Below are 10,747 nucleotides of genomic sequence, written 5' to 3' on the forward strand. Positions count from 1 at the left end.
TGGTTCTCCGGGGCTCATTGTTTGGGAGACCGCACACCTTCTAACCAAGGTCAAAGTAAGACCTTTGGAGACGCTGAGCATTGAAGATGTTATGGTGTGACCTTCTCAGATGCCGGCTTGGAGCTCAAAAGTTATTTGTTAAAACATTAAAATTCAAGGCAGATACAGAACAATACATCCAATATGATATTGTTCAGATTAAGACCCGTTCAAAAGGGGCTTCCCTGGTGGCGCAGGGGTTGAGAGTCCGCTTTGCCGATGCAGGGGACGCGGGTTCGTGCCCCGGTCCGGGAGGATCCCACATGCCTCAGAGCGGCTGGGCCCGTGAGCCATGGCCGCTGAGCCTGCGCGTCCGGAGCCTGTGCTCCGCAATGGGAGAGGCCACAACAGTGAGAGGCCCGCGTACCGCAAAAAAAAAAGAAAAGAAAAAAAACGTTCAAAAAATCCTAGGTTGCTATGTACATGTATGTGTATGGAAATGCATTTCTTTAAAATCTTAGAGAAAAAAGCATCCAAGATAACAGTGGTGATCTCTGGGAAAGGGCCTTGGAGTGGGGGCCACCAGGAATAACAAAGGGGACTCTGGCTCTATCCATACAGCTTGAATAATTTACAATGGAAACGGACTCTTGTGTTAGGTAACTAAAAATAGAAAGAAAAAAATGAGAAAGAGAGGGTGAGTGGGAGAGAAGGAAGAAAGAAAGATACAAAGGTTTCCAGTTGGTATTAGAATAAAAAGCACAATTCTTAACCTGGCCCATGTGGTAGATAGGATTATTGTGTGCAGTTTTTCCCTCTACCTGAGGTAGAATTACACACCCATGCCTTTTGCCACCTGACTGTGTGTAAAGGGCGTGGGTGTGTAATTCTACCTGGCCTGCAATGAAGGAAGTTCTGAACCCTAAGGTACAGGTTGGATTTAATATGAGCAAAACCATGGCCATGGGAAGCTCCAATAACTCTGGTGGACGAGATCCAGGGTGTCTCCTTGTCCACTGACTTAGGCCTTATGACTGGCTTTGACCAGTGGAGTGTGGACAGAAGTCACAGTATATCAGTTCCAAACCTTGGCCTTAAAAAGCATTGTTTCCAGTTATCCCCTTGAGTTTACCCTCAGCCATGAGAAGAGCCCGCTCCACACAGCTGCTTCTCCTCTATTCTTGGTCCCAGAATGAGAGGAACGTGGAGCTGTCCTGAACCCAACCCAAAGCCAGGACCTGCCGAGCCACAGCTAAGCCCCGCTGAACTACAGGCAATCAAAAGACGTATGAGCCGGAAATAAATGCTTGATGTTGTAAGCCACGGAGATTTGGGGGGCCGTTTGTTATGCAGCTTTCATGCAGCAGAAAGCTGACTACTACAGTCTATAAGACCCTGAGAACTCTGGCTCTTGACAATCCTTCCAGCCCCATTTCCCTTTATACTGACCTTTTGTTTACCAAATTCTAGCCCCACCGACCTTTTTTAGTGCCTCAAAGGTTTATAGTCTTCTCATGAGATACTCATTCTATCTGGACTATTTTCTACCCTTCTTCTAGCTAATTCCTAGTCATACTTCATGTTGAGAGGATCTCATCTGAACATCCAGTGCCTCCCACTTAAATCAGCTTCTGCCTTGTTTGGCTTTCTGATAACACCTTGTCAATTGCTCATAGTCTTTAACTCGATTGATAATTTTACATCTCTGTGATTATTTTATTTCCATTTCCTCCCCCACTGTCCTGTGAGCTTCGTGAGGGCAGGGATCATGCTTATTTTCATCAATATATCCCCACGGGTAACGAGCGAGGTGCCTGGGACACCGTGCTTTATTGAATAAACATGGCTGTTTCCAATCCTGCTGCAGGAATCAAAGGAGGGCCTCCTTCCCAGTGGGGATGGGCTGCAATGAAGGAAGTGGGATTTAATCTGAACCCTAAGGTACAGGTTGGATTTAATATGAGCAAAAATATGGCCATGGGAAGCTCCAATGACTCTAGGGTGCAGTGAAGGGTGCAGCAGTTGGGCTAGGTCGAGGGGGTTCATACCGAGACAGGGAGGTTTAGGGCCCTTCCCTACCCAGTTGTGGAGCTCCAACTTTATGCAGCGGCCAATGGGGAGTGGTGGATGGGCTTTGAGCAAAGACAAGGAGTGATAAAGAGTCAATAGAAGTCTCTTCTGGACGATGACAGCAGGGAGGCCAGTAGACTGGTATGAGGTGAGGAGGGCATGAAGGGTGAGAGAAGGGATATCACTAAGCAAAGACAGTCACGGCCTGGGGGTCAGCATAGAGCAGCTCTCCCACCAAAGGAGCTCAATAAATATTTGGTGATGATAACCTCTGGATATGGTGGGATAAGTCCATGTCTCTGTCTTGAATGACTGGGGGAAATGGTGTGACTATGATGTGGGGAAGACAGGAGAATGGGCTAGTTTGATGGAGAAGAGAGTAAGTATTTTGATGCGATCACAGGTTGTCCAGACGTAATTTGGGGATCACTACCAGAAATGGAGGGGAACAGCTAGAAAAAAATGCCCTAGTTAGGGTTTCCCCAGAAGCAGACTCTAAGACAGGATTTGTGTGCTGGTGGTTTACAGGCAGATGATTTCTGAAAACACTGAGAGGGGAATAGAGATGTGAAATGGGGAAGGAAGGAACCAACTAAGGGCAGGTTTTCGGGCAAGTTAGCACTGCAGGCGATTGAAGCTCAGTGCTGCAGGGGACCCCTGGGGGTCAGTATCGAGCACACGCCTCAGGGCGCTCCCACCTGAGGGTAGAGAGTGGGACTGATTCCTATCAGGCCTTGCTTGTGGGCTGTTCTAGGGACCACGCATTCCTTGGCACTTCCGGGTCCTGTGCACACAGGCAGAGAGCGCTCAGGTAGCCGAAGAAAGCCCTCAAGCAACGAGATATGGGTTCTGATGATCGGAAGTGGGTAGCCACGCGTGGAAATGGAATGGAAATTGTACGTTTTTAGTGCCAGAGGCACCTCTAGATACTTGCAGGTATTATCAGTTCCATCCTCCCAAGAACCTTTTGAAACATGAGGAAACAGAGTCCCAGAGCAGTAACTAACAGCTATAAGCGGTGGCTCACTGAGACTCACTTTGACAGAGAGATCAGCCAAGAAAACATGGGACCACGGTGTTTGCAGGGCGTTGGCAGGACTCAGAACCTTCCAGCCCCAAGAGCCCCCAGTAGCCAGAGGAAATGAAGGCAGACATAAAGAACTGTCGCGAGAACCACAGTAATGGCAGCCATGTTTAACTTCCTGGGTAATAATGTGTCACGAAAGACAAAGTTAGTAAAGACAGTGGAAACCCTACTCTTACAAGTCAGTAGGACTGAGTGATTGTCGCTCTAAGATTCTGAAGGAAAGGAAGTATTTAAATGGCACTGATGTAAACAGAGATGAGAAACTTATTCAACAGTGCGCCCTAGTAAGTTCACTTTGGAGGGTCCATCTAGGGGCTGTCCCACTAGGTGCCAGCCTGCAGAGTTTATATCGTTCCTGGGAAGACAAGGGAAATGTCGAAGGGCCAGGTATTGCCAACAGAACACTGGGCTTCCTCGGCCACGTCAAGGGCAAAAATAAAGGAAATTAATTTATTGATGCCGTGCGAAGGCAAAGAATTGGTTTTGAAGAATTGGAGCAAATGGCTGGGAAAATATGAACCAGAAACCCTAGAAAGCTCAGTTAATGCTAAACAAATGATTAATCATTAACAATGGTTGGAAAACAGGCTTGTGCGGGCAGATGAAAGGGAATGGGGTTGAGAAGGCCCCGGAAAGAGGAGATGCTCAACCGCCTTTAAGTGTGTGAGAGGTGACTAGTTCTTTTCTTGTAACCTGGTGATGATCACCGCGGCAGTGTGGGAGGTAGGGCTGGGTAAAAGAGGGAAAGGCGATTCCACCAGAATCAAAATACAGGTGAGCTATACTACGTCTAACTTGAGCGAATCTCTCAGGATGTCTAGCTCCTGATCACTTTGCTATCTGACATCAGTTGGCCTATAGTCTTGTCAAAACGGCCCTTTCCGTGTCCTGAGAGTGGGCCTCACCACACCTCCCCCTTCTGCTGGCTCCCATGAAAAACACAGGGCTGCCAGGAAGTTCCTCCCTCCCCACGGTCCCTCTGACCAGCACGATCATGGAGGACCCAGAAGAAGACCTAGATGGCCTCATGCATCACTGTCCCTCCCGCACAGTGCCCAGAGCATAGTCAGACACTAGATGGCTGAGTGAATGACACAGGCACATCCTCAACCCAACCAGAATGACCACTTCCAGCAGTTTCCTCAAAAGCAGGTAGATTACTGAAGGCACCATGGCCTCTCCTTAGGTGGAAAGGGTCAAAGGTGAAATACCCGCCCCCGGGACGGACGGACATGGGACAAATGACCTCTTAAGGAAAAGGGTAGTCTTCTCAGTCACAAGAAGCAACAGCAGTCGCGAACTGGGACCGGCGTTTGCTGACACGGGCCTCTGGTGGGTGCTGTGGCTGTCCTAGCTCCGGTGGCTGACGTAGCAGCTGTGGCTTTCATGGCTATCGGGGCGATCTCAGCTCCCTGAGGAAGGGCTGCTTAGGAAGATCCCAACCAGACTGCCCTTGTCTTGGGCCCCGTGTGATTTATGTCCACATCCACATTCACACACTCACTCATCCTGTCCACAGGCTGAATCTGGGCTGAGGCCCATAAAATAGGCAACAGCTATTGGCAAATTCATTAATTAGGATTCTGTTTGTACTTTTATTGTGAAGGAAAATCATTTGTCAGCTGAAAGTCAGACCCACTGCCTGATGAGAGCTGTTATTCTAAGAAGGTATCGACTGGCCACTCTACGTGACGTTCCCTCGCTCTCCCATCCCCGCCGTCCCACCCAGCCCCCAACCTTGGTCGGAGGGAGAAAGCCTCCTGCCCCTCTGCTTGATTCAGGGCCAGGCCGGCAGACCCTGCAAGTTGCCTTCCCCAGGGACCTACCCCCTTTTCCCCACCCACCTAGCCCAGATTTTGTTCAGGGAAAGGGCCGTCGATAGGCGTCAAGGGCGACTGGCCCCCTCCCAACTCTAGAGGGTGAAGCTTGATAATAAGTTAAAGCCTGTTGTGGCAATTGCATTTCCTGTCCCAGTGACACAACTCCCACCAGTGGGTGTGAGAGGAAGTCTGCTAGGACTCTTTTGGAAGAAGGGACATTCTCTCGTCAAGCCTCTGGACTTGTGTTAGAATGTGACACTTGGAACCAGTGAAGTCCTCTTGTGAACACCGGGAGGCAACGCAGAGGACCAACAGCAGAAAGGTGGGAGGGACCTGGGTCTTCGATGCCATCAATGAGCAGTGAATTAACCAACCCCCCAAATGTCCTGCCTCTGGCCTTCTGGGTCACAGGAGATGATAATCTCCCTCTTGTCTCTGCCATTCTGAGTGAGCTTTTTGTAATTAGAACTGAATTGAATATAGCTGCAAACATCCTGCTCCATTGTATTAGAACCAACTCAAACTCGAACTCCCTCCAGAAACATGCCCGTTCCAATAGATGGTAATGGCCCCGCTCTAGATATTATATGTGGTTGGCCAACTTCAGACTCCCCCTAGACTCCAGGAGCCTTTGCTTTGTTGGGAAAGAACCAAAGGCTTCCCTGTGAGCCACGTTCCCAACTGCCTTCTCGCTATCATTGGTGAAAACCACCCTCCCCACCAAAAAATCAGGACACTTTAGGCCAGGGTTTACAAAGACGATACACACACACGTACACGCACACACACGCTCACCTCATATGCGGATGTCTTTGATGTGGATTGGCTTGTGTCCCTCCCAAAATTCATACATTGAAGTCCTAATCCCCAGTACCTCATAATGGGACTGCATTTGGAAATAGAGTCGTTGTGAATGTGATTAGTTAACATGAGGTCATACTGGAGCGGGCTGGACCCTAATCCAATATGACTGGTGTCCCAGCAAAAAGGGGAAATTTGGACACAAACAAGTACACAGGGAAAATGCCATGTGAAGGTTGGGCTTACGCTGCCACAAGCCAAGGAACTACCAGAACCTGAGAGAGACCTGAAACAGATCCTTCCCTAGCGCCTTCAGAGGGGATGTGGCCTTGCCGACACCTTGATCTTGGACTCCTGGCCTCCAGAACTGTGAGACGACACATTTCTGCTGTTTAAGCCCCCCAGTGTGTCGTGATTTGTTACAACAGCCTGAGGAAATTAGACCGGTCTCTTAGATGAATATCAGGGTTGGGGTGGTATCCAGAGGCAGAGTTCACCTGTTGAGGACCATGAGGCCAAGGCCATACCTTTCAGACAGAGCCCAGGTCTTCTCCAAATTGCTAAGTGCCTCCTAGTGTCCTCAGACACCAGGCTAGCCGGGCAGGCCAGCTAGGCAGCCGTCCAGAACACCAGTCTGTTAGAGGGTCCAAAATATCCCTGGAATAAATAGAAATACCTAGGCCTGTTGACGTAAGTTTCCACAAGTTCCTACCAAAGTAAACAGCAGCCTTATATGGAAAATTTAAAAACACCCCTAGCCGGCGCTGACCCCTCTCTTTGGGTATTTTTGTAATACACACATATAGCTGCGATCACTGAAATTCTGAAACCAAGTAAAGCATGGCGTAACTTTCTTACCACAAACAATAATTCATTTTATCATGCAATTTGTAAACCCTTCAATATGCTTCCACCACCAAATTGTCTGCCTTGAGAAATTGCCAAAGAAAACTGATGTGAGTCAAAGAAATACAAAAAGTGTAAGAGATTTTTGCCATATTTTTAGACCATTAATTTTTTCTACAGCCAGGGGAGGTAAATTAGTAAATCTGTCTGCATAAAATGTTTTAATTAATAAGTTTGGCAGAGTCTGCTTCTCAGCCCACAGTATCCTTTCTCCGTGCTAAGAATACCAGCTGGGCACACAGCCACCCCGAATAGACTCTATTTCCCAGCTCAACAGCGAGGAGTGACCACGTGGATAAGTTCTGGCCAATGAGATACGATCAGGAGTATCACGTGACAGCTCTGGGAACACTGCTGCTTCTTCTTGATCCTTTCAGATCCGAATGCAGCTGCAGCAATCATCTTGGACCACGAGGTGACCTGAGCACTGGAGGCCATGCATGGTGGAAGTGACACTGCGTGACTTCCAAGGCTGAGTTGTAAAAGGTGTAATGGCTTCCACGTGGCTCTCTCTTGGGGCACTGGCCCTTGGAACCCAGCCGCCATGTTGTGAGGAAGCCAAGAGCCACTTGGAGAGGCCATATATCTGCATTCTGATCGACAATCCAATTGATGTCTCAGCCTGCAACCAGCATTGACACCAAACATATGAGTGAGTGAGCCTTCAGATAATCCAACTCCCAGCTTCAAGCCACCCCAGCTGATACCAAGTGGAGCAGAGATGAGCTGTCCCTGCTGAGACCTGCCCAAATTGTGTATTCATGGGCAAAATTAATGTCATTATTTCAAGCCACTACGTTTTGGGAGGCTTTGTTATATAGCAAGAGATCATTGCAACAGACCCCTGCTCTGCCCCACAAGCCTACATGCCAGCATAAGTGAGTCCCCTGCAACCACAGAGGTTTCTGGAAAGTTCCAATTTTATTTTAGTAGGCTCCTGAGAAAAAAAGCCGGGGTCCTGTGCCACACCTAGGCTAGAGGGCTAAAGGGAGCACAGCTTGGTGGTGTCAAGTGTCCAAAGTGAGAGAGATCAGGGTAGAGGGAGCCAGCAGCCCCTCCCTGCCTGGCAGCTCTAATCTAAGAACGCATGCTTCTATGTGCACAGAAGTGCACTTACACATACAGAGACATGGGAGAAGATGAACCTCAGGCAGGAATCCCAGCCCCGGGGCCCACATGCAGCACTCCTCACCCCTCATCTTGCCACTCGAAGCTTCTCCTTCTAGGGCCAGCTGAGAGGGCCTGGGTTTCATTTCATTAAGGTCAGCTGCATTACCTAGGTGGACCCTGACATTTCTGGGAGGATTTCTCAAAATTAATCCCTGAGCCCTAACAACATTAAGAGAGGGATGAGATACCTCCTGAGACACCTATCTGGTGGGAAAATCTCCACAACTCTCTGCTGAGAGTCAAAGGTCCCTCCCCACTGTGGACTGAGTTTTGTCTCCCCGCCCCCCCAAATTCATATACTGAAGCTCTAACCCCCGTGTGACTATAGTTGGAACTAGGACCTTCAGAGAGGTAATTAAGGTTAAATGAGGTCATGAGGCTGGGGCCCTAATCCAATAGGATTAGTGTCCTTATAAGAAGAGATGCCAGAGAGCTTGCTCTTTCTGCGTGTGCACAAAGGAAAGGCCACGTGAAGACACAGCATTCTTGGTGGCCATCTACAAGTCAAGGCGTAAGGCCTCAGGAGAAACCAACCCTACTTGATTTGGGATTTCCAGCCTTCAGAACTATGAGAAAATAAATGTCTGTTGGTGAAGCCACCCAGTCTGTGGCATTTTGTTATGGCAGCCCAAGCTGACTAAGACACTCTCTGAGAGAAGCAAAGAGGGAAGGAGTGTGAGAGAGACGCTATCCAAGGTCCCTGTAGCTTGGCTGTTGGTGGCACAGGGAAGGGCTTTGTCCTGGCACATCTTCGGCAGCACAGTCCCGTGCAGGGATCCCCGGCAGGCAGCATGACTGGGGGGATGTTTGCTGGGAAAGCTCCATCCTTACATCTCTCCTCTGAAATTGCCCCTTGTATTAAGTATTACTCTCTCTTCACAGTCTTGTGGTCAGACACAAACTCTCCCAGAGGGGCGCCACGCCCTCCCTGTGTGCATGTTTATCTGCCAGGCGGCAGGAGCTAGGGGTGGCTGGGTGAACCCTCTGGCCAGAACACAGGGGAGATGACATCTGAAGACAACTGCCTGACTTCCCTGAAGATGATAACCTGGCAGCCTCTCCTCCGCTCAGAACGAGCCAACCCACCTCTGTTCTAGGGGTCCGGCTGGCCTGGCCATTCCTGCTGCTCTGTAAGCCTTCCCTCTAGGCTGCCTTTGTGCTTTAAATGTAAGTGTATTTATGACTGATTCCCCAGCCTTTACCCCCCCACTCTCAACACTTTACAGGGAAGGAAGGAAGGAAGGAAGGGAGGAAGGGTGGATCTGTACTACAGGGCTGAAAGATCCCTCCATCCCCCTACCCCATCTCATTATGCCTTCTCGTTGTTTCCTCTAGTTCCCCCTTAAGGGCACCGTGCAGGGACCCCTAAGCCACGGGACTGCCATCTGCCCTATTTGCGCACAAGCCCAGCAGAGCTGCACTGCAGCCAACATAGATGATCTGGCAGAACTCCAAGACTTCCGGGTTAAGACCCCAGCTTGCAATCGTTACTAAGCAATCCTTCATCAGGAGTTCATTCAGCAAATTCTCAATCAATATTCCTCCCACAGCCGTGGGCCAGGCCCTGTGCTAGGTGCACGGGCAAGGTACACGGGGTCCCTGCTTTCTTCTTATGGGGGAGACAGATGGCAAACAGATGAGAAAGTGGCAGATGGTAGTAAATCCTATGCTAAGAACCCAAACCAGGTGCTGTGGTAGAGCGACTGGGAGCTCCTTTAGGTGGGTGGGCAGGTAAGGCCTCCCTCAGGGGATCTGTAAGCCGAGATCTGAAAGACACAAAGAAGCCAGGCATGAAGAATATATATATTTTTTAATCCTTAAAAGAAAAGAAGAAGGAGAAGCCAGGCATGTAATGACTGGATGGAAGAGCATTCCAGGAAGAGGGAACCGCTAGTACGAAGACCCTGAGGTGGAAACGAGCTTGATGTGTTCTAGCAAGAGCAGGAAGGCCAGTGTGCCTGCAATTCCCAGAAAGGTGATAGGAGATGATAGCACAGATCTCAACAGGGGCCAAGACCTAGGGCTGGGGACACCAGGGTAAAGAATTGGGATTTCAACTGAGGTTCGAGGAGGGAGGTGATGTAATCAGATTTCTAGTTTTTAAAAGGTTGCTCTGCCCATAAGATACTTATTAATTATAAAGGGAAAACTAGTAACAAAGTGGAGAAACCTGGCAGACAGCACCTTACCAAATGATCAAAGTGAACATCGCCAGTCAGGGATCAAATGGACATCACGTGAAAGACACACGTCACCTCAGTGGGGTTCCTGCCAAACATGCAGAACCTGAATCTAGTCAGGAAACATCAGAACCAAACTAAGGGACCATCTACAAAGTCACCAGTCTGTGCTCTTCAGAAGCATTCATGTCTCGAAAGACAAAGACAGACTAAGGGACCGTGCCAGATTAAAGGAGATTAAAGAGACATGACAACTGAATACAATGAATGATTCTAGATCAGCTCCTGGGCAAGAAAAAAATTTTATTTCTTTTGTTATAAAGAACAGGAGTGGGACAACTAATGAGATTTGAATAAGATCTGTCAATCAAGAAATGGTATTATATCAGTGCTCATCTCCTCATTTTGATAAATGATACTGTGGTCTTTTAAGAGAATGTCCTTGCTCTGTTTTTGCTTTTTTTACGGAATACACCCTGAAATATACAGGGGCAAAGGAGCATCACGCCTGTAAATTAATCTTAAAAGTTTCAGGGGAAGGCTTCCCTGGTGGCGCAGTGGTTGAGAGTCCGCCTGCCGATGCAGGGGACGTAGGTTCGTGCCCCGGTCCGGGAGGATCCCACATGCCGCAGAGCAGCTGGGCCCGTGAGCCATGGCCGCTGACCCTGCGCGTCTGGAGCCTGTGCTTCGCAACGGGAGAGGCCGCGACAGTGAGAGGCCCGCGTACCGCAAAA

This window comes from Neophocaena asiaeorientalis, unplaced genomic scaffold (genome assembly GCF_003031525.2).
Source record: "Neophocaena asiaeorientalis asiaeorientalis breed wild unplaced genomic scaffold, Neophocaena_asiaeorientalis_V1.1 scaffold312, whole genome shotgun sequence".
Lineage (NCBI taxonomy): Eukaryota > Metazoa > Chordata > Mammalia > Artiodactyla > Phocoenidae > Neophocaena > Neophocaena asiaeorientalis.